General features: G+C 37.1%; 1 long non-coding RNA gene across 1 annotated transcript in view; it reads right to left on the bottom strand.

The window, feature by feature from the left end:
* Positions 1-524: 524 nt before the first annotated feature.
* The window catches only part of LOC118265596 (uncharacterized), a 38,318-nt gene continuing 14,143 nt past the window's right edge, over positions 525-24,699 (bottom strand). Inside the window, exons 2-3 of the long non-coding RNA XR_004782765.2 lie at positions 4,962-5,161; positions 525-797 (exon numbers count right to left, since the gene is read on the bottom strand). This is a non-coding gene — a long non-coding RNA (uncharacterized LOC118265596). The remainder of the gene's footprint in view (positions 798-4,961; positions 5,162-24,699) is intronic.

The following is a 24,699-nucleotide window of genomic DNA, read 5'->3' as shown; positions in this document are numbered from 1 at the left end:
CTTGCAATGTTGGACTAATTGCATTGTTAAAACCTAGCCTTGTTGTGTACAAACATTTAATTTTTAATCTCAATATTTTGTATAAATATAAGTTGGTTTTATAATAAAATTAACGCCACTTACATGATCATGGCTTTATGCATTTCCAAAATTGATACCCTACCAATATTACTTTGAACGAAATTCACAAATATCCATAATATCCACCGATTTCACCGTAACATCAGTAGAATATGCAAGTCATGAGAAAACGCTTATCATGGGATTTGATAGCGGATGGATAGACGGGGATGAATTATGGTGTAACATATTGCCGTGTGATCTGTGACTATTAGTTTTAGAGGTCTGTGGGATGTTTCCCAAATTAGGTATGGAAGTGCCGAGTCAGGAAGGTGGGTTTATAGTGGCTGGAATTGTAAATACAAAATTTCTAAGCATGATTTCAATCTTTACTATTTCTAACACACTATTTTATTTAACTTTCTGTGGTCATAAACGGTTATTAAAGACATTAATAACAGTTAAAACCAAATTAAAAAGGAATACCTACTTTAATATTGTTAATCGTTTTCATTTTTAAATCATACCGTTCCTCATCTTGATCTTCATTTAAGTGGTCGAAGGAAGTGCTTCTCACTTCAAATACTGCATTTACACTACGATCATAAATTATGTGTCGATTGACCACTCATCCCCTTAGGGCTCTCTTCATGTTGCGTTCGATGGACACTCCAACAATGGCGTTAAAAATGAACTCTGCCGATAACTGTCAGCCCTGATGTATCGCTCCGCTGCACCTTTGAAAGGGAAAGTAATCGGTGAGTGAGTTATTGACACGCTTTAGTTTACAATCAATCAGCAATAGTCGTGTGCGTGTGATACAAAACTACTAACTAGCAGATTACGATGGAAAAAATGTCTTTTGTAGCCTTGTTCTGATAATAAATGTTGTTATATTCGACTCAAATTAAACTGGAATGAAACAATGTATGTGTGTAACGAAAGGGTTTTACAACACCGTTATTAGCAATAACGTAACACGGCACATAGCTACGGTATTTTCTTCAATGGCTGTAGGCCCATAAAGCCACCATGTTGAACAAGCGATTGTGTGAACAAGCGGCCGCTTGGGACGCCAAACTTCAGAAATTCCCCGTCGGCTTGTCGCGAGCAGAGTTTTACGGCCAAATTAATATGGCAAATTAATGCGTTGCTACCGTATAATTTTCGCGTATGGGAGGGTGTTTCTTGCGACGTCCCGGGTCCCATACAAACCGATGTATTGCGTCACAGGGGTATCTAACCGACGGGATTCGTATCATTTTTCCATATGGAAATGATGTAACGAGCGGAGCGCAAGACAACAGTGATATGCTAATTAAAGGAAAACACACGAAACGTATTCTGTGTTTATTTTGGGTCCGCGACGAGACGGAGGAAACGGCAGCTTTTTTAATTGCTGCACAGGATCTAAAAACGTCGAGTTCGCTAATCTTTTTGCTTTACATATTCGTGGTAGACTAAAACTCTGATATCTGGCTGAGGCTCATCATCTGCCAATATTTTTTATTTATCTTTCCTAGGATATCAATCAGAATGATTATTTAAGAATCTTTATTTAGAAGTGAAGAAATAAATCGCAATCTAAACCTAACATTTTGTAACATCTCAGTCACATGTTTAACAAATAACAATAAAGACCCATTTTAATTACAGGAAAAGTTCATAAGTTGGCGAAAGTACTCGGAGTGTATAAGGAAGAAGAGTATGTGAGTTTATGAGTACGATTCGTCACGGCAATTGAGAACGTGGGAGGGTCTCTTACGTAATGAGAACACCTTGCAATAAGCTACGGAAGACATGCAATAAAAACACACCTTACGTTTAATTTTGTCTTTCTTCCAACACAAGAAAATCTAAAGCGAAAACAGTACAAAGATCAAGATATTTTACTTGATTAATACAACTCCCGACTAATGTTGTTTGCGCAAACAGGGAGTACCTATAGAACATTACGAATACACGGACGTCGACAATATCGAGAGCAAACAATTAGAGGCAAGTTAGGGAGTAGGGGGGCGCCGATTAAGTTATACACATGCGGGTTAGAGGGTAACCTGACTCAGGAAGATTAAGATTCATCGAAAGGCCCTTACATGGAAACAAACATTGTATTACGAACCGGTGTCTTGGCGATGTTTGCCCAAGGTAGCGGATGTTAATTTAGTATTCACCCTTGCGTTACGTGCCCAATATTAATATTTTGGTAAAAGCTACAATGTCTCGAAAAGATTCATTTCGTAAGTGGAATGAAGGTGACATCGGGATTACGTTTTCTTTGGCGAACTAATTTGCGGGAACAAAGTAGGGGAGGTGCCGGACGATCGTTAATGGTCCCGGAACGCCTTTGGGCTGTCCACGGCACTTGACCGCCGTCCGGGGACTCCTCACACTATTAAAGTGCTAAGAGGGACATTAGTATACCCTGGGGCCTGTCATCTGAATAATTTAACGTCTTAATTGTGTTTAGTTTTTGTGGGAATAATGCTGATGTTGACTTACATTGAGGGGACGATAAATTGCAAATGTGGGTTGGAAAATGTTTTGAATTGATTCGTTTGGAATGTCTTGCCTCATATGTATCATAATCTTCTATCTAACTAACAGGTTTGAGTACACTGCATCTAAAAGATGAAGAATAGTGAAATAAAAGTAACATATTTAATATGTAAATACAAGCGTAACTTAAGGATAAATTCATCATTTACTGCTAAAGCAATACTCCAATTTCTCATATTCAAATCATGATTTACTACACACGACTTAAAAGTAACAACGAACACAACAAAGCTACCCCTACAATACCTACTAAGTATGTTGAAATCCTCAAAAATGTAATAACTCAAGGGCAACCGGTCAGCGATAAGCAAGTTAATCCTGAAGATAAATAGGCTCCGGTCATTGTGTCCAGCGCGGGCGGTGAGCGATGCGATTCTTTTGTCTTCGCCCGCAGCCACCCTCCCCGAGACACAGTAAGGAAGGACCAGTCAGCAATCGACAGCGGACGAATATTTGGTGCGCAGAATTAGAAAGTTTAGAGGAGGGAGTAAATAGTTCTTGAATTTGGATTTGTTTAACATTTGTCAGAGTTTCTTTGAACTAGCTGATATAAAGCCTTTCTGATTTTTATTGATCTAAGTTGCCTACAAACTTAATTATTTTTCTTTGTATTTAGTGATCAAAACCGTTTCTTGGATAAACTTTAAAATAATATTTGCTTACAAATTTAACATGTAAAAATAGCACATGATACTTCAGTGTAATACAATGAAGTCTTAAATATAAGTACGCATCTATTCTATTTCTAAGTCTCTGGCGTCCCAAACGTCTGAATTCTGAATGTCCAGCACATTAACTTCAGACCACAAGGCGCGGGGTCCGTGACAACTGTGGGTGGCTTTAATTTAAATCACTGCCTATTGTGTCTAAGAAACTATTTATCCCAAGATACTTAATTCATATCTTCAAATTGGCGAACGTAGTGCCACCAAATATTTTTGATGATTTGGAGTATGCATCTCAATTCTAGTCGGTACATTATTCATACAAATATTTACGCAAAACATTGCAAAGTTTGACTAATAAAATCCGTACCGCAAACATAAACGCAATTACGTATGATAATATCAACATAGAAGAAAACTTGTGCGGTAACACCATGAAGATCCCCTGTTTTATTTCTTGGGCAGTTTCCAACGATATCGGCAAATCTACCAGGCAAACAGGAGTATAGTAGAGATTTGCGAACACCGCACGAGGCTATCGGATAAATTGACCGGTAATAATAAAATGTAAGGGGTAAGAATGTAGATGGCTATTTAGATAATTGTTAGCTGTGTCCGCACTACCCAGTAAGCAGTGTATCGGAAAACTGGGCAGATAGTGGGCGATTTTATTGCCACCCCGAGGTGGTCATTTATGGGAAAACTATCAAAGGAACAGAAAAGGAATTGATGACAACGCATTTCGCTGTTTCTGTCTCGATGTGAGAAAATGATGGGCGTCTCACAGTTGATTTATTGCAATGAGACTCATTTAGTGCTGATGGTAGCTATAAAAACCATGGAACGACTATGTTACTATGATGATACTTGAGTAAGTTTTTTGAAGTCTATAAATCCTTCTGCTCACATAATGGCACCCATACTTATGTGGATTAACAACGCACACACAAAAGGTCACCCGAAAATCAATAAAACGCATTGTCGATTTGTTTACACATGTATTCAGCCCCTAGTTCAAGCCGTTCAATATAAAACGTATCGCGGGGGAGGCGCGCTAAGCCGAATATTATGAGTCGATGGCCCTAGCAGGTGCGGCTAAACATTCAACTTGCAAATCCGAGGCTGTTACAACCAACGATGTCAGTCACGTCTTGAACGACGCCAACTTGGCAAACTATGGCTGAACTGAATATGTATTTGGAACAAGTAGTAAAAGAGCCAAGTTTAACTGTGGAACAAAAGTATTAAAATTATCTAGAGTAGTTAATGTGCAGGATACGATAAAAGTTACCGATGAAAGTATAAAAGTTTCTTTTATTCGTGACTTTAGCTCTCATTTAGTAACTAAGAGTTATCATAATCTTGATTTTATTATGTAAAATTGGCAGCCACCGTAGACCCATTTTATTCAAAGAATTCATTTTATTCATATTAATGAAAATGTTACGATGAGCTTACTTTATTTGAACAAGGGTTATGATTTTTTTAATACTAGTAAAATATAGACGCTTCCTTATACATGAAGACAAATCATAGTGATTTGAATAACCCTTTGAAGATAAACAGACTACACAGCACAATCTATCTCGAAGCCTTTCATCAAATAACCAAATTATTGAAATGTCTCTCTCCTGTCCCCATTCACAAAGATAAGTAAACCAAACAATGACGTTTTACCTTTTATCAAAAGCTGTGTTTGTTGATCTGATTATGTACTCCTCAGTCCGGTGGCCAGTTGACCGTCATAATTCGGGACCAGAATGCGTTCATTGGTGCATGAAATATTCGCCGGTGGACGCCAGGCGACGTGTAAAGCGCAAACGGGGAGAATCGCACGCCATTACACATCTCACCTGACGGCCCGACGCTTCAAATGTCTGGAAAAATAAACAAACAATTTAACCATCTGGATGTTTTTGTGTGAATGTGGGAAATTTGATTTGCAGCCAGTATCTCACTTAGAGGTGAGGAAATCTTTTAAGTTTTGACTGTCTGTGTCGTTTCTATTGTAAATGAAATTAATTCTGACAATAGCTAAGAAGGCAAGGGTAAAAAAAAAGAATAGACTAAGATGCAGACTAAAATTCAAATTTTAATAATTCCCCACTTAAGCAAGTCAAGTGATCTAAACATTTATTTGCTGTAACACATACATCGATAACAATAAATCTACATTGCGTACCGAATGGTCTTACTAAAGCGAAAGTTGTGCTCTCTCAAATATGAGTTACGAATTCGCAACAAACATTTGAAAAATTATGCCGCGTACGTGCTCCTGTGTCCCATAAAATGGCACCGGGACTTATTTCATATAGTTACGGGCCCATAAAGCATAAAAGGCATTCAAATGTGATGTTATTTTGCCGCCAACACCGGGTAATTTATTTTCGTGCGATTCATAATTTTCTTTTATTCACTTTATGTTGATTTTCCTTGGAGTGTGAGTACTTCGTAACGATAATATTATTTCAACGGCCCCATGCATCACGATGGCGGTAAGGGCCCCACCGATGGTTTATTTCTTTGTTAAGTTTGTTATTATTACTCGTGAGAGTTATGCTTCGTATTGTGTTACAGGGGTAATTATTAAATTGGCTGTGGTGTTATTTATGGGACTGTGTGTTCACTGGGTGTCTTTCAAAACGTCTTTAAGGAATGTTGCGTGCTACCTGTGAGAGGCGTTTTGAATCACTGTATATGGTTATTATTAAAATATTGTCGATTTTGTTAAGTATAAGACAAAATCAATCTTTGTAATTATTCTTGTTAAGTTTTGAATCTCTAATACGCGACACAGTTTCTGCCACAAAATTATTAATTCCGAGTAGCACTTTTCCTCCCTTTAATATCGTGAACACTGTCATCAAAGCACAATTCACACAAACCGCCTACCACTTAGCAGGTGCGGAATAAATTTCCAATAATTATATTATCGAGAAATATACATATACCTAAACGCCACCTCACCTCGAGCAAATTTTTCTCCGGCCTGCCTCGGAAGCCCATAATTCCTAATGACATGCAATAACCGTACCCCCAATTTTCGACATAAACCCGCCATAACAATATCGACATCAGCGAAATTTTTCCTCCGGTATTTTTTATTCGAGAATAAGTAACACTTTTCGGTGTAATCAAAATTTTGGGAGAACCCCGCGCACCGTCGGAGAGTGTTTATCGGGCACTCAATTTGATTTTAACCACCGCACTGATTCCACTCCCATTGAGGAATGCTAAACGTACGTAAGGAATGCCAATGAGGTGGTCATATCTGATTTATAGAGGATATGATTGTGAAAATATTAACCACGATCTTCTAAATGAGTTCCCATTTATAATCAAAGGGAATACACGAACATACGATAAGCGCATTCCCTTTAGGAACAATGACAATAAGTGCGTATAAAGAAAGATTTTCTCAATGAAAGTACTACGTTATTGAATAATTTTGTACCTAATAATACATTTTCTCATCAAAGTATGTTATTGAAAATCCAACCTAGAAACATTTTAGATAAATTTGTGTTAAAGAAAACACATATTTTCCACTTTCAAACATATCAACTTCAAAAATACAATAAAAAGTTTACACTCGCCTCAACGAAAAAGAGCAATAACCAACACCATTCCCACTTTATGGACAACGGTCAATCGAAATAAAAATATCACCCCACAAACCACAATCCTTTCCCTCGGGACTGTAAAGAATATCCGCAAAAATCCGACAAATTTGATGCTCATCTAAATAACCGTGCTCAGTGACCATGGTAGTGGAAACATCGTATATTTAAATTCAGTGCGGTCCAGTACGATGTGATGTTTCAATTGTCACCCGCTATACCTTCCTAATCCAGTTACTGGAGAAGGGTGACTCGTATATTTTTATTTTTGATTTCATATTACATTCTGATCATGTATCGGTTCTATGGAATTATTCAAACTTTTATGTGTACTTTCTCAAACATTTTTGGCTTCTGAAAAATATTTTAGAAAGACGAAGGAGATACTATTAAAAAATTTCACCACTAGTTTTTATGCACTTTTTTTCTTCTCCCACATAGGCCCCATCTGTGGTGGTCTGATGGCACTTTATGGCCCCCAAAAACAAAGTTATTAAAGCACATAGTGAATTGAAATGACAATACATTGTATTGACTTTACCCAATAAAGGACTATTTCAACTTTTACATCTACAAGACTCTCTTCTTCACAAACTTCTCTCACAACTTCAGCAGCAGTATACACATACATACAATAGCTTATGCCAAAGGGAAAAACAACGACTGTTCCAACCACGTGTGAGTCGTTTACGCCTAAGTGCACATGTCCGCCAGTGTAGCGAATGTTCCGATAAGAAGGAACCCGATTATGCTTCAAGTCACGTCTTGGGAGCGCCGCCTCTCGCGTTTATGACTAATGATAGGCTCATATGCCGCACCTCATACTCCGCTTTATATTCAAATGACGCTTCCTGACCCTGATTAATGCTGTTTTCTTTGCAAACATTTGTTAACGTCTTTAAATTGAGACAAGTGTCATATAGGTGCAGTCACGTGTTTTGGATTTTTGATGTAAGTATCATTACCCCAAAGATCAATGATGTACATAAATGGTGTTACTTCTTCATTTCTATCGTTTCATTTCAAACTTAATTGTACAGAAATATGAAAAAAATTAAAAACTTTGGCGTATTCCATTGATGTCAGTTACTCTAATGTTATTGTAAAGCTAAATCAATTTCAGTACCTCGAAATATTGCTACAACCACGTACCTAGATATGAATAATATAACAAGTTTGATTGAATTAAGTGAATCGCTCGGCTTTAAACAAATATTTGTTCGGTTCTCATTTGTAAGACGTCTGGGTAGCTCGCCTTAGACAAATTAATAACAAGATAAAGAAACTCGACGGGTCTTAATTCATTAATTAACCTAATTGTATTTGCCGTTGCGCCCATTATTATTGTTTGTGCGAATTTCTACAGTGTAATGACAAACAGTATAACCATTTCATATTATTTATTCGATTTTAACCCTTCACAATAAAAAAATTAAGACATAACTTTTAGAATACTTTGTGTAGGTTTTTCATTTATGATTGTGAAAATTATGTTAGGAAAATTAGTTTTTGGGAATTCTTGGGAGTTGTTCATCTGCTACATTTTCTACTCTGTGACGTATCATGTGGCTACCAAGAGATTTGCCTGATTGCCGTAGAAAGGGGTCGAATCAAAAAGTTTTCGCAAGAAAAATTTGCTCAATTTAAAGAAAGGGAATAAGCGCCGGATTGCAGGCGGCGTTGGAGTTTTGAAAGATTTTTCACTTTCAACGTTAATTGCTACCGAAAGTAAAATAAATCTTTGCCTTTCTTGAGGCTTGTTCGGAGTCCAGGCCTTGAGCTAATCAATTAATTAAACTGTTGATATTTTACGGAGAAAAACATTTGCCTTTCCCAAAAGTTTTACTAGAATTTTCTTCGTTTTTTTTTTGCTAGATAACAGATAAACACCGTAGCTCATAGGTGGGGAACGAGATTGCTTTTCGTGATTATAATGTAGTTGCGAACTTTGTAAATAAAATAGATACAAATACAAAATATCTTCCCCCGTGTGCCCCATTCGATACGCAATCGTAACATTTTATCATAGGTGTAATAGAAATATCAGGCGACAGTAAAAAAAGTTCGGTTTCTGTCTGAACTGTTATTTGCGAAGTTTTTCTTTACGTTTATTGTTTGTTTTGATGCATGTTGCTCATAAAAGGATTCAATTATAATTTGGCTATGATTTATTGGTGTGTGTAAATAAATACTCGAATTTCGGTACCTAAAACATTTTTTACTTGTAGTCTGAAATCGTTCTAAAAATACAATCAAGAGACCAACTGTAGCAAATAAATTAAGATGAGAGTTTTTTCAAACTAGAATTTCCTAGAACTTCTACAAAGTTTAACTTAAGAAAACAAGTCAACTATATCAAAGTTTTACATGAAACAGACTTTCTCAGCAAAGAAAATATTAACTTGGGACGTCGGGCAGGTACTCTGTCCCCTCTAAGTAGCACAGTTGGAAAAGATCAACATGTTGGCAACACTTCACGGACACTCAATTTAAAAAGTTTTCTCGCTCTTTGTTTTGTCCTGAACAAACTCAATTAAGTGCCCTTTGCCTTTGAAATATTTAATTTTATGTGTGCACGTTCTTTCAGTCTATTTTAATAGCACTTTCTAGTTTAACCTAATTGAAACTTTCATTGTTATTGTTTCAGATTTATTTGGACACAAACTAATTTATTATCAAAGATTATCAAACTAAAGGGGTATTTTAATCAACGTCGACAAGTACCAGGCAATCAGAGCCGAGTGGAAGTGGGTGTTCCGGAATTAGAATTGAATGTAAATGTGCGGGCTTTATCGGGGATTATAGTGTTCGTGTCTGCGAACGGGAGATAGTTGAGACCCGACGCTGGCCCGTCCGCAGCTTCGTATTAATACATACATGGTTAAGACCACCAGGGTAACAAGATCTACCCTGCTCTCCCCCGTAACGTAGAAATGAAGTGCGAGAAGGGTAAATCGTTGGTTTGCAGGAGGTCTTTTAAAATTGGTCGGTTGTCACACCCGCGAGGTACCCGTATCCCGAAAGTCCTCTTTAACAAATTTTACTGCGAACTAATCCGGGCATTTTAGCTACATGTGGACAGGGAACCGTAACATGTCTTGTACCAAAGTTACCGCTATTATTACCAGTTATGAGTATATTATCCGAAATATAAATCTAGGTTATATGGGGTGGCTTAAGTCGGTTTTGGAAATATAATTAATTTTGCATAGGCCTTATTAATGTGTCTGGGTTACCATAGGTGGTATAAGTAATATTTTTTAGGGAAAATCTTTAACTAATTAGGTACACTATAAATAGTTTTTATTAAAAATAGTATCTTGCCAATAATCAAGGAGATGCCTTTATTAGCTAATTACTTCTGAACTATAGATATATTGCAGCTTTTTGATTTAGTAATCTACCTACGTATACAAATACGTATCTACATAAACAATATTGAAACAACCTTGTTGCGAAGTTTAAATTGGCAACATTAATTAAATCACATATTGGAAAACCGTACAACTCAAAGTATCATTACGGATCTACGGGAAGGTAAGGACAATTGACATTGCATAAGAGAGCGGATGAGTTTTTTATTAAGAAAACTTTAATAAAAAATGATGATCAATACTTTATTGCGATGGCAGTTAAAATACTTAACCTAGACTATAGAATTGGATATGATAAGTATTATATAGTTCGTCAACCAATATTTTTTTAGAAATTTCATAAATTTACAATATTTTCGACCATAAAACATGGACACTAAGTTTAAATTATGTCTTCAATACACCAAACTGATATTGATCTTGTAGTTAATTAAAAATTATTGAACATCCTCATAAAATTTTAATAGCATCAAATAACCTACAAAACACAATTTCAAGTCAAACTATAAATCTACTCCCATACTCGCTCCCAAACCGCTACCTCAGAACTGTCAATCCGGCCAAACCGCGCATTACGCCAAATGGCTCGAATAACGGGATAGTATTCATCCCAGTTAGGGAGCGAACGAGGAAATAGTAAGGAACAGTTAGAGAAACACGCGATCCACGGCTCATGCACAATAAAGCAAATGTTACTACAACCGGACCCAGGAAATGAGGCTTGTTATTTGATGAGCATACGGATTTTAGTAGTTTGCATATAGTGAATTAGATTTGTTAAGTTATAAAAGATGTTAGTTCTTGGTTTTATTGTGTCTGTGTGCCTAAACGATTAACAATATTGGTATGATATAATATGTGGCAGACCATAAAGACCAAAGTTAAATGAACATGTTTAACAAGATAACGTTCAAGATTTATCTTGATTTTGATCTTTAAAACATTCAAAATTATGTATGTCTTTGACTGCAGAACATATCAAAATGTTACTTTGTCAGAAAAATCATCATATTGTCATGTCTAAACATAAAAATTAAAGGCCTATATCTCCCTCCAAAACAAAAGTTAGCAAACAAAAGCTAGATACGTCACAGCCGACAAAAATATTCAAACGGGATTCACATTATCGCTGTTTGACTTCACATTAAATCTTAGAACGGGCCATAAATAACGCAAACTTTTATCCTGCTCGAAATAAGCACTCAAAAATGCAAAGAGCAGAACGGTATAGAGCACGTTCACTAAATTTATTTTGTTTCGCACAATTCAAATAACCATAACTCACCGGCGGCAGAACCGACCTAAGCCTACCTAACGATGTAATGAAACGCCATTAAGTTTGGAGAAGTAAAGCTTAAGTTAAACGCGTATTTACTTTCCTACCTTACAGATAAAGATGTTACTTTTCGATTTATTGATCCGACGTTTTGCGATAAACGGAGAAAGTTTAATTTTCGGCTGCTGGCGGTAAAGGTAAAATAGGAGAGTTAAAAGACTCCTGATTTTGATCATTCATGTTATTGCTCAAGCGTTTTAATTCTTCAAAACAGTCTACTAATTCTGATCAATAAAATCGTTAGCATCTCATTAGATGGCCATCGAGTTCCATCAAATAATTAATCAGCCGTACCTGAAGTGCAACTTAAACTTACAAGTACGTCTGCAAGGCACATTTCCTTCTCTCCTCCGACGCCATCTTGGCTATCGTGAATATAATTAGGTTGTTTGCATTCACCGCACGCGGTCCGTATGAATTTTACCTATTGTCTGACATTGGACCTTAGGAGCTATATCATTTCGCACCTATCGCCTCCACCCGCCTTCTAAGGGTAGGGTCGGAAACCGGGAAACTGGAAAAAACGCGTTATGAAATTTAAAAAGGGGTACGACAACACATAATTGTTTCGACTGTTATGAAGAACGGTTACTTACAAAAAGGATGAAATAATAAAACGAGTTCCCAAACAGCCCGCAGCAATTTTCTAGAAATAAAATAAACAGAGGCAAAACATTCATTTTACCGCTAACTAGCTGTTTCGTACACCCTTGTTTGTTGAGTCTGCACCCATTTGTTCTGAGACAGTCCCTCAACCTTTGTATAAAAATATTAATCCTGCGATGCCGCCTAATAGATATTTATGCATGGACGGAAGCAATTTTCATAAAGGTTGTCTGCGGAGAACCAGTGCCTACATATTTTATTTCATATAATACATAAGTGCATCGTTAAGTTAATGAGATACTGTTTACTACCAATATAATTATCCGCTTCACTTATTATCTCGTGGCTGATAATAATGAAATCTATTTATCCTGACCGTCAGCCAGACTTAATAAATAATTTAGAGGCTATAGTCTAGAACGGAGAGTTCATTCCATCATATGTGAAATCGAACGTACCAGAGAGAGAAAAGATCGATCAAAGCCCGTCAAAATTAAAAAAGTCAAACGTGATTATTACGAGGGCATAGGTTTTAAATATGTAAAGCTGGCACATTAGACAGTCTGGCGGAGGCTGTGGCTCTGTGTGCGTCTAGACGTGGTGGTGAGCCATGAATCTCCATTGAGCTGTGATGTGCTACGATCGAAACGAATATTTGATTATGGAAAGAGCTGCGGTAATAAGTCAAATCTATTTCGTTTGATTTAGTGGAAACGGCTATGAATAGGGAAATACACAATTTGGTGAAGTGCAATTTTTTATCGAATATATTTAATTTCGAAAAATGTGGTGAGTTAAATTATTTGCAATCTATCCTCAAACATGCCAATAATGTAGACAACGATTCACCACAAGCAGTAAAGAGGGTCAAATTAAAACACATGTGTGGGGAACGACAAAACAACACAGTTTCCATTACACGAATCATCTCTGCCTTTTTAGGAAAGGTCCGTGTTGAATTCCACCAATGAAACGTGAGCCAATTATGTCCCATCTCCAACACGAAGGAACAAAACCGAAGCGGCGTAAATTAAAAACGTTGGAAAAAGGAGCATTCATACCAAGAGGCCGGACCCCGGCGACACGGACAGGTTATGACAAATATGTGAGCCGATGGCGTTAATGAAAATGAACCTTTTTTAAAAATGAAATTCCGTGAATTTGAAGAGTACGTCCTAATGTTTGTGTAGAGGATGAAGGCTTCTTGATCCTCGAAAATCTCTTAGTTTCCTCAAAACATTTTAAAACAAGCAAGAGAAGACGGTGATAACAATTTCAATATCACATTCTGTATCTTTATGACCTTCGGTGTGTAACTATCTATTGGTCCAATACTTCTGTTATTTGTTTCTATTCATAATTTACTTCTTCTAGTAAGACAATTAATTTGTTTTTGGTAATTTTAGAAGTGAAGTATTACCAGAAAATTTCCCACGAATTAAAATATTCCCTTCAACGATCAAGACCTCACAGCATTATATTCCGCACCCTTCCAATGCGTCTAATTTTTCACAAATCGCAAATAGCCGAACATTTTGTATATGAGCATCGGAACTTAGCAGACAAATGGTTTAATTAACCTGATGGCGGTTTGACTGATCGCCTTGGATGCGTAAATTTCTACGCAATTAGAAACACTTGCAAATCTCATACCAATTAGGCAGCGGCCCAAAATCGCGCCCTCGTAATTGTTTTTGAATGTGTTACTGTAGTTTGTGTTTCGAGTGATTTATTCTGATTTTAGTTAATTCGTTTCATTTGAGATAAATTAGGACGAAGCGTGTGCGGATTATCATGTTTATGTGCAAACTTTGTATTCAAATTTTTTTTGGTAATTGTTGTCTGTGATTAAACGGTTTGTTAGCTTACTACTAACTTAAGTAAAACTGCACTAATAGTTCATAACAATGTCAGTTTCTAGTTTATTTTTAAAGTTCCTACGACGAACATTGTGTGTCTGCTTTTCAGTAACTTTTTGCGTGTTTCCTTTTCACACAATATTCAAACAAAACGAAAGAAATCACTGGAGACATCCTTTGAATTATTCGCATTTCTGGGACAGACACCGCACGACGGGCTCAAGTCTGCAGCCTTGACAGCTAATTAGGACCTCATTGTTAAACGAATCTTACGGGAGGCTCCAATTGGATACCAAATCAGCCTCAAAACTAAAGAGCACAGGGTTGAGTATCCTTTGGATTAAATCCAAGATTCATTAATTCCTTTCTTAAATATTTCGAGTGCTGGAAAAATACAATAATTCGTTGTGAATGGCGGCCATTGTATCGAGCCAGTGTCCAGGAAGGATGTTTTGTTGGAGTGTTCTTTTTATTGCCGAATTTGCGTTTTATAGCCTGTCACAAAGGGAGCGGTGAGGGAATGTGACAATTCTACACCCTTATTTTGTCGTTATTTTTTAAATTTAATTCTTTTCTGACTCCATAAAACTTATCCTGATCTATTTATTGCTTTGTACTATTGATTTTATTATCATCAATGTATTTTTTTTCTAATTTTGTTTCGTTTAATCAATCAAAACATTTATTTTCTTTGCAACACCCGGTTGTTTGACAATTATTTCTGGAGCCAGTCCCCTCTTGTCTCAATAGCCGGTGTCCAGATGCAAACGACTTTGAAATATGAGTGATATTTATAACCTCCTACGTATTAGACATGGTCGATTTAAGTACATTTGAATGTTTCTCTTTTATAGGTTGAGTAATTTGGGAATGGAGAATTTTTTCATGCTTATTATATACGTGTGTTAAATATCGGCTAAGTATTATTAATGTGGTCTTACGTAAAACTGACTTATTTTTTTAAAAGTGACGCTCATTATTAAATTGCCTTTAAAATAACTTGTTTTTAAAATTAAAATAAAGAAGTATTATGAAATTCTCTAGAATGACGTAAAAATAAATAAACTCAAATATTACTTTCGCTTTCAATGTCAACCAACGTAAGCAAACAGTCCAAAAATGCGAACAGCGGTCACGCTGACCGTCATTATCAACCGAACACGCTGAATTTGTACCGTTTTCACTTTCGATCGCACGAATTGTTACCAGGAGCGCATCAACCGCAAGAGTCAATAAAATCGCGGCACCGAACGAGGGCGGGCCGTCGTCGCTGTCGTCAGCGGTCGGACGTGACGCAGCGTCTGACGACGGTCACTTTATTGCTGACCTCCGTCTACCTCTTCGCTCCTAATCACCGTATCGATACTTTACATTGATTTTATTCAACGTTTTTGCCAACAAAACCGTATTATTGACATCACTACTGACTGTTTAACGGTTGTTTTTTTAATAGAAATGAACGGGGCATTGTGTACTGCATGGCATTTTTTCTTCTACTTTATAGCCGGTAAAGGTATTTGCGTAATAAAATATATTGTGTTAAATAAAAAGGGTATTTTAACGGGTCTAGGTACATGCAAGATCACTCCATTATATTAGAACGAAAGCAAACAACAGTTTTGTAGCGGGCAGTTACAATAATCTCTCGGCAAATTTGCTTGACCCAAGTGGTCATACGAGGGGAAAGACCCTTATTAGTAGACTAATATCATACTGTGCAAGTTAGTATGTATGTATGCGATTATCCAGCTTTATCTCCAAAATTTTAAATGAAAAGCTATGTTGTAATAAGGACAAAAACATAATGCATTAAAACGTTCCCTGAGCAAATCACGATTCGTACGGGTAAGTACGTATGCTGTCTGCCCATTTAAACTTTTCTCCGCGAACAACCGACCGGAGCTCGTTACCGACGGATTATTAAATATTGAAACAGTGTTTGCGAGATGAAAGCTGCTTCCTAGACGACCAGTGCAAATCCTACAACAAAATGAGAACAAAGACTACTTAACTCAACAAAATTTATTTCAATCTACGGTTTTGTCCGTGTAAATATTGCCGTTTATACAGTGGATGGATATGGTTTAATTTCTAACAAGTTGCTCAATATTCGTGGACACGAACTGTCCGTTCAGATACATTAGAAACTGATCCGGAAGTAAACTCTCGTGATTGTCGGATTAGGAACGGAACGGACTAAAAAGAGATACAAAACAATCTCAATTTGAATGAACAAATATCAATTTGGAACAGTGTTTTAAACTCTGGCATGAACGGGTGTGTTATGTATGTTTTGTTGATACGTTACAGCTGTTTTATTTGGGTTATTAGTTGGAACGCAATTTTGTTGAGTAATATCTCAAACTAGAACATATTTTTAAGTAATTCATTTAGAGGATTGAAAATCTTATACAAACCTAAGATAGAGGACAAGTTCTTCAATGATTTTATTTTTGTTAGTCAAACCTCAAACACGTTTCCGACATGTCGCCCAATTAATAACGATAAGACCAGAATATACTTGAAAGACGAAGCAATCAGCATTCTCTTAAACCGGTAGTTTAAATAGATTTCTTCGTTTAAAACGAATACTTATAAGTTGCACAAGAAAAATGTATATGACAATCGAAAGTAAATCCGTTCGGTTTATCAGCTCCACGACACCCAGGGGGTGGTTAATTGTGAAAAGAAATCTTTGCTCTTTGTGAGTCGCGTGCCGCGAGGGGATGCTATTGATTTCTTTTGTTTTATGCTGATTGAGACACCTTCGCTATCCGCGATCCGCCACCCTAACTGCACGCCTGACAAAACACTTTATTCTAAAACGAATGAAAAAATCGCAACGTGAACGGTACTGATAATCGAGAAGTATTTAATATGCTTTTGCTTGGCTGGTCAAAGAGGTCTCCTATTAAGGTCATTCATTCCCGTGTCTATTAGTAATGGGAGTCAATCACTGAATGGTAAAATAACCTTAGCAAAACATCGACCGTTTTCTTAGTATCCAAAATCTTTCTTGAAGATTCACTATCAAAGAAATACAAGCCCCTTCCAAAATAGTTTCATGACTAGCAAACACATAAATCTTTGTCAACATCTCGACTGTGACAAGCCTCAATCGGAGCGTACACGCACCAGTTTAAACTCATAATTAAAATCTCGAAAATAGACTTAACACCGTCAGTTTAAAGTTTAAATTCCCAAATCCTTGTTTGGAACAGGGTGTGGCAAGCCAATCAACATTAGTCCCTTTGATGATCGCTTCTAGGCTCATTTGTCTCGTGATTGACTGCGACTTAAGAAAAAATTAGATTGCGATTGCCACCTCAACGCGCGCGATAGCATCGACGAATTTTTTCGAGGACTTTGCTAATGGGAATCTGTTTTATCTCGACGCCCCTAATGTTCTTATGCGGGCGACAATACGATTTTGACACGTTAATGATGAAGATTATGTGGTTTTGCAAACAAGAGGTGCTGTGATGTGCAAGGGGATAAGGTACTGTGTGATCAATTAACGAAAAAGCTAGCTATGGGTACTATGAAATTGACATTTTTAGCCATCATACATTTCTATTCCTCTATAAATAGATACAGATTTCCCTATGTATTAAATTTCTATCTTTATGACTATGGATTATTTATCGATAACGAATTAATTTTTCAATTCCATCTCAAGGTGTCCTCCTAGTTCAAAGAGTATCCTCAAGGAGCTCTCTAGAAGGGCCGAGGGTGTGACGTCAGCGGCGACTTTAATTGCGCACCACTTCGTTAACGGGCGACTTGATGGCATTTTTAATGAACACCCGAATTAATGTAGTGGGTGAAATCGAAGATCGAAGTGTGGGTGCCGGCGGGTGCCAATCCAACACTGTTTATTTAGGATTGGTAGGCTATTATCTATCCCTGTTGTCGGAGACCAACGTGACCGTAAACGTATCAATTGTGTACCTACAGTTCATTATGGAGAGTTAGACAATATTGTGTTGTGATTACATTGGTATTGTTTGGTCTATATTAATTGAATAATTTTATTAGGATTTCGAAACTACAGTTGGAAGTATCATAACGGAATAAGTCAAATTAGCTTTTATTATTATTTGGTAAACCAAATAAACATGAAAATTAAATCTGCTATAAATACACACACACACACACACACACAACGTAACGCCTTTTATCCCCAAAGGGGTAGGCAGAGGTGCACATTACGGCACGTAATGCCCCTATAAGTGCAATGCATCCACACACTACATTGCTATAACTAATATACAGAAATATTCAAACAAAATGTTAGACATAAAATCAGATACACTAAAAGCAGAAACAAAAACACCTAACAAACTTCTGTTTCAAATCGTAAAGCATCATAAAATCAATCAAGGCACCCCAATTGATAAAAATTCTGCCTCTTGTTTTTTCAGTCCTAAATAAATATGCTAAAATAAGAGTTTTTCAAATGACGGCTCAATGCCAAACACTCGAAGATCCCGATGAGGTGGATTTGAAATAAAAAGTGGGAGTCGAAATAGAAGATTGACAGGTGCGTCTTAATAAGGCCGGCGACAGGTGCAAAGTGACGAAATGAGAAAATTTTGATTGCCGACTTTATGAATGTAGGCTAAGGAATCGAAGAAAATGAATTTGTTTTTTATGATGCGTTGGACAAATGAGTCAAGTATTGGATATTTGGACGTGAATAAAAACGTAGGACCGTTGATTGAAATTTTGCTAATATTCTTAAGTTGAAGATGTTCTTCGAAATTCGCATTATCATTAGCGACAACAGTCGTACTTAGTATAAAATGAAATAAAATATCATTAAAAAATTTCCAACGTTTAAATTCCTCCGTCCGTTTCTCCCGTTAGCACTTTATGATCGCAAGTTTACATAGGTTCATTATTATTCTCTCTTGCATTCAGATAAGGTTCGCTTTAATCTCGTCATACGGGTATAGACAATGGGTAGCCACTCGGGTCCAGTCTGTATCTAGCCCCACCACTTATTACGCTGCCCTAAGCAAATTTTCACCCGACTCTGTTGGTTTTTCGTCGGATTCCTATTTCTTCACTTCTGATTATATTATTCTATACTTTGTATAAACAATGGCTGTAGGATCGTTCCCCAACCCTTCCACACTATTGCCGTTTTCAACCGCGTCAAGCTTTGCTGTATAGAGATGGATTTTGTTTTGGTTTTCTCACACTAATGAATTATTCTGTTTCTTTTTTATCGCAATACATTAAGAATGAGATCCAGAACATTATACTAAACATTTGTAGAAATACAAAACAGATTACAGATTTAATAGAATTATTATTTTTCGATCATAAAGTAACAATCAAACATACGAATCAACCTAATAGTGTAACCAAATGATATCCAAAACAGTGGCCTACTTTCCATATTTTATAAAAAAGCGAATCTCAAAAGAAATAACATCCAAGAGGCAAAGAGCAAAACAGCATCCACAAAGCATTTGTAAGTTCAACATCATCAGAAGATAAAACAAGCACTCTCCTCACATAACGAGCGTTTTATAAATATTTTTCCGGACTTCTAACCGCTGTAAAAGGTTTTTGTATACGTTGCTTTTTGGCTCCTTTTGCCAGCTAATCCAATATTGACCACCCCGGCAGGCTATTGACTTATGTTTGTGTTACTCATAATAATTCCACGGGCAACGCTCGCCTTTTATTATTCAAAATATCAATTTGCTCGACTTGCTTTCTTTCGTCAGAAGCGCGCCATTAATTTTATTATGCATCGACTTAGAATTATTAATTATCTTCATCTAACCGAGATGAAATATCTTTTTTAAATTCTCTTCTATGTATATGAACATTCATGGATGGAAGATTATTATAATACAAAATAAAATCTGTATTTTAAAAGGGTGTAGAAGAAATGGTTTCCGTTGTGGACAAAGAGTCAGCTGTGGTATCTAAATGTTAATCTTTGGTCAGTCGCGCAAAAATTATGTTTTTCGGACTCGGCCGAAAGTTACTGGACTGGAAACGGACTACCCGTGGATGCTTCATTAAATTTACTCGTATGTAAACACGGAGTTTAGTAACAGCTCATATTTTATCATGGTTAAATGAATTTTATTCTCTGATTGTGTAGAAGTTTAGTTTATGTTATAATGGTAATTATTTTAAAAAGGCAGTTCGCAAAATTGTTGTATTACCACTGCATTTTAATGCGGAAATCGCTATCAAAGGCTTCATTTTATTTCGCGTCAATTTCAACCGAACGAAATGACTCCAATTTGAATATGTAATGGCGGCTTAAGATAATCGTCTCTGGCTTACACTAATAAAGGCGCTCCAACTTTAAAACGAGAATCGTATCAAAAGAATCGAACAATCGTTCGATTCAGTTCGTGGGGTGGTATAATTTATTCGAGTGTGGACCGCCATTTTGCGGCGGGGCGTTCTACGCTATCGCGCGCCGGAAGACGCTTTAAGACATTGATGCTGATTCTTTTTTTTATTATGCTCCCCTGGATTCCCTTAAAGACGCTAATATAAAGACGGCCATATATAAATAAGCCGCCTTTGTGAAGATCCCGAACAGACAGGAAACCGAACGACCCCTCGATGGAAAACAATCTAAATTACATTTTCACGCAACTTCAAATGTCTTATTAATTACGTACGACTTTTCAATGCTATAAATTTTCTTTTAACGCTTCCTCCTTTAAATCGGCTTAATACACAACGCTGGCTCTGCATACTGATCACTCAATTGTGTTGCGAGACTACTTTCAAACTTCCTATTCATTGTTCTCATTTACTGTTGAATCTAGATAATTTCGATATTTGTATTCAATATGATAAATTTTTTGTTGAACATAAACTATGTTCCGAATCTTTCACATAAATAACTAGGATCCTAACCATCTGTTTAAAAAGACCCCAGTCAAATAGAAAATACCTGGCAGGTCATGATTTAGTGGGGTGTTCAGGCAGCTCGCGATACCGCCGTCATCACCTCCAGAATGACCCGGCATCCCTCAAGCTTAGATAATATAGGGGATAGTGTCGCTTATTCTCCGGGGATTTGTCAAACAAATGCGTCGCAATGTATCGAAAAAATCGCCGGCTCACTAGTGGTCGTTAAGGCTATTTATGGGCGATTCACAGAAGCTTTTTTTATTAATAAAACGTATATTATGCGCGCAAGTGCGTTTTATATCGTGGACCGTCCTTTCTTCGCGGATATTATCGTCCTTCTTTGGACATCCAATAATATCGATTTGGGAAAGATAGTAGATATTTCTTTTTGTAATATCTTTTTTATTGTATTCTTGTTTTGCATTAGATTCAATATCGAATGTTTTTGTTTATAGTGTTGAGGGTGAAAGGTTCGTCGTTCAGGTATGGATATGAACGTGTTTACCCCACAGTGGTACAGAACAAAGTAGTTATGCAAACACAAGATATTGATACGGGAACTTTGTGACAGACAAGAAAAACAAAAGTCACATTCATACAGATACGTACGCTACGCAAATATCGGTATCGAATATATTTTGACGTGGAAATATTTATAGGAAAAGGTTGTAGGGCAGATATCAATAACAATTTTGCTCATAGGAAAAGTTCTCAAAACAAACGTATTTAATGTATTAGTTCCGTTCTTATTAACTTTAATCTTAGCATAGTTATTTCTCTAATGATATCTTAGTGTAAAACACGGTTTTTCCACGAGGTGCTATTTAAATTTTCGCTCCTTATGCAATACATTTAACCATAAATATATTGTTATACCAGTTTTAATAAAATATGTATATGTCGGCGCAACCACATCAATTATCCAGAGAAAGTAGAATAAGTTTGGTTAATTCACTTGATTGTCCTAAAAATCAGTTTATTAATCATCAGTTGATTATTTTAAGTTTAACACGATGTAAAATTAACGTTATCATTGTAATTTCAATACTTAACCTAAAACTTGTAAGCACGTGCTCGTGCGCCGAGTCCTATAAATACGCCCGCACTGTAGGCAATCGAAGCAGTTGCACTCCGATCGCCGTACAGTACGGACCTCCCTGGGAGTTGAATAAACTAAGTTTACAGTACTCGTGAAGTTTTTCTAAGCCCCAAAATGGGTGACCATCGTGAGAACAACAACTGTGACGTCAGCAATGATGACGTCACACTTTTTCAAAACACCACGTAGATTTCTCCTTCGTCATCAGAAGTGGGATTGCAAGAAGCCCTTACCCCAGCCGCTTCATCATCAGCTCTTCCACCTGATCAACTGGAACGAATCAACAGCCGCAAGTACATCAAAACCACGACCTGGAGAGTGAAAACAACCCACCAGAATAAACAGATAAGTATTGCATAGTTAATTACTCTTTTCAAATTTCAAAAATTCTAAAATAAACTCCGAGAACTCTACGAGACCCTCCGAGAACTCTACGAGACCCTCCGAGAAATCTACGAGACCCTCCGAGAAATCTACGAGACCCTCCGAGAAATCTACGAGACCCTCCGAGAAATCTACGAGACCCTCCGAGAAATCTACGAGACCCTCCGAGAAATCTACGAGACCCTCCGAGAACTCTACGAGACCCTCCGAGAACTCTACGAGACTAACAACTAATTTATAATGAACAGAAATCCTTCTCAGAGAAAATACTTTCTTTGCTTACAGGTAATCACATCACAACATAACAAAACCAACGAGAATCACCGAGAACCTACGAGAATCACCGAGAACCTACAAGAAGCACCGAGAACCTACGAGAATCACCGAGAACCTACGAGAATCACCGAGAACCTACAAGAATCACCGAGAACCTACGAGAATTACCGAGAACCTACAAGAATCACCGAGAACCTATGAGAATCAACAAAAAAATCAACGAGGCTGGTGCAGAGCGCGCACCGCCTGTCAGTATGGCCGTGTCGGCGCAACCACATCAATTATCCAGAGAAAGTAGAATAAGTTTGGTTAATTCACTTGATTGTCCTAAAAATCAGTTTATTAATCATCAGTTGATTATTTTAAGTTTAACACGATGTAAAATTAACGTTATCATTGTAATTTCAATACTTAACCTAAAACTTGTAAGCACGTGCTCGTGCGCCGAGTCCTATAAATACGCCCGCACTGTAGGCAATCGAAGCAGTTGCACTCCGATCGCCGTACAGTACGGACCTCCCTGGGAGTTGAATAAACTAAGTTTACAGTACTCGTGAAGTTTTTCTAAGCCCCAAAATGGGTGACCATCGTGAGAACAACAACTGTGACGTCAGCAATGATGACGTCACACTTTTTCAAAACACCACGTAGATTTCTCCTTCGTCATATATTATTACAGCCAAGAACACTTTCTACCGACGCTGTCTAACTAATTTCCATTACTAAGAATGCAACAAAGATAAAATTTTAGACAGCAATAAACAATTTTGAATAGATTAAAGTAAGAATCTCAACCCGCTATCAGTGGTAATTGTCGGGAATAAAATCATTAATTCCAAACCGAATAACGCATTAAAAGTAACAGCTTGTACGCGGCTTGCCACCGTTCGAGCTCCCTAGAGGGTGTAAACAAAATGAAACTTTGTACATGGTATAAGGAATAAACATTGTTTAATATTTAAGGAATGGTATTACATTTGATTGTAAAGTTATCATTTCGTATATGAATCTATGTGTTAGGAATTGGAACTAAGTTGGTAACTAAAGCTGATTTTTTTATTAAACTTTACAAGTTCACACATACACATGACACCCAGACCCGAAACAACAATTTGTGGATCACACAAAGAGTTGATCCGTGCGTGAATCAAACCCGCTACACACTGCACGGCAGCCGATTGCTCAGCCACCGCGCCAAGAGTGCAGTCAAAAAAATCTGTCTTACATTGGCACATGGCGTCTATTCGCTAATTTGCTTTGATTTTGTGTCATGTTATTTTGATTGAATTTAAGTAAAAGAATCAATTAGTAGTTCTAAGCCATTGTTATTTTCTTTCTGAACAGTATTTTGTGATAGAAAAATAGTAACGTCTTAATTATCAATAGTAACTACCTAATCTAATAAGATCACCAGCCAAAACGCCAACAAACGAACCACTTAAAGCAAATCAAGTAGCTATACTAAGATTAAACCACCCTCGGTACATAACAATACCAATTCAGAAGGCGTACCTGTAGCCATATTCTTATAAATTAATTACTTGTAATCTACTCATGAAACGGGACTTACAGAAATGAAGTTACGGCGTGCCGTAACACCGGGCAGGGCTCAAGGGTTCGCAACGACTTAATGTCGCATTGAGAACGAGTCTGAATTAGAAATGAACCCGGTACTAGCTGGTTAATAAGACATACGTGTCGTGTCTCGGGTGATACTTTGTTGTCATATGTGTATTAGGGTGTTTTTACTCTACTTAAGTGTTTGTTTTATGTTATTTTCTTCAAATCAAATTATTTGTTTGATGGATTTTAAGGGGGGCGGGATAATCTAATGATTTCTCTCGCCCTTGGCCGAGACGAGAGGGAGTGTCAGACTCTTACTGCCCAAAAACCACACCGTTCATACTGCTGCTTTTATAGTCGGAACCTCGGTAACCCGCTAGGCATTCCGTAGCTCCGGG

Source organism: Spodoptera frugiperda, chromosome 28 (genome assembly GCF_023101765.2).
Source record: "Spodoptera frugiperda isolate SF20-4 chromosome 28, AGI-APGP_CSIRO_Sfru_2.0, whole genome shotgun sequence".
Lineage (NCBI taxonomy): Eukaryota > Metazoa > Arthropoda > Insecta > Lepidoptera > Noctuidae > Spodoptera > Spodoptera frugiperda.
The sequence above is the reverse complement of the archived record's forward strand: the minus strand, read 5'-3'. Positions and strand labels throughout refer to the sequence as shown.